This window comes from Galeopterus variegatus, unplaced genomic scaffold (assembly GCF_000696425.1).
Source record: "Galeopterus variegatus unplaced genomic scaffold, G_variegatus-3.0.2 Scaffold6356, whole genome shotgun sequence".
Taxonomy (NCBI): Eukaryota; Metazoa; Chordata; class Mammalia; order Dermoptera; family Cynocephalidae; genus Galeopterus; species Galeopterus variegatus.
This window is the reverse complement of record NW_007732467.1, coordinates 9899-10954: the sequence shown is the minus strand read 5'-3', so window position 1 is coordinate 10954 and position 1056 is coordinate 9899.

Here is a 1056-nt window from a genome sequence, read left to right as displayed (position 1 = left end):
TTTCATCATGCTGTCTAGCTGAGTTTTCTTTTATCTCATTCAATTTCTTTAGAATTATCACTCGAAATTCCTTGTCATTCATTTCAAGGGCTTCTTGTTCTATAGGATCTGGAGTTTGAGATTTATTAACCTTTGGTGGTGTACTTTCTAGGTTTTTTTGTATTTCAGGTATCTTTTTTTTGATGTTTATTCATTTTGGCAGGGGGTTTCACAGTGCCCAGGTTTTACCCTATTGGCTCAGTTGGCCTCTATTGACTTGTGTGTATGTTTGCCTCGAGTCTTGGGCCTCTCTGGGGAGGCTCATCTCTAGTCAGTTTGGACTCTGCTGGGCTGCTGGATCACAGGACGGTACCACAGGTTGTGTGGCCTCTTTTCAGCTTCTACTTCCCATGTAGATTTACTCTCTGTTCCGTGTGCTCTGATGCTGGCTGCTGGATTCCGCTGTGGTGGCCCCACAGCTTGTGTGTTTTCTGCCGAGTCTGCACACTAGGTAGGGCTGTTGGATCTTACTGGGGTGTCCCGCAAGGTGTGTTTCTTTTCCTGCTGAATCTCCGCCTCCGTATCCAGACACCTCCCCTCTTTGAGCTGGGGTGTGTCTACTGCAACCCCGTCTATCAGCTGTGTCCTCAAGCGCCCGCTCAGCTCGGCCCCACCCAGGAATACTTTCAGGTTTCTCCTGGATGCAGTCTACCTGTTGCTCTGGGTGGCTTTGTAGCACTGAGTGGGGGTTTCTCAGCGTGAGCTCCTCGGAGGAGGAGCCCGCAGCACACAGTTCCTCTTTGAATCCCCCCGGCGTGGATTGACTCCCTTGCCCACCCAAATTCAGCTCTCTGGCAGGCTCAAGTAAGCCCGGGAGCGTTCCAACCACACTTTTCCTAACCAAAAATTGGCTAGGCGTTTTTCCGAACTGGTGGCCGCAGAGGTTGTATCTGCCTCCCGGCAGAAATGGGGCGGAGCCCCGGGTGCAGTGGAGTAACAATTGGCCCAGCCCGCTTTTCCCTGTCTCCTGACACTGACCAGGGGCTCCCCATGTCACCAGCCCTACCATAGAACCAT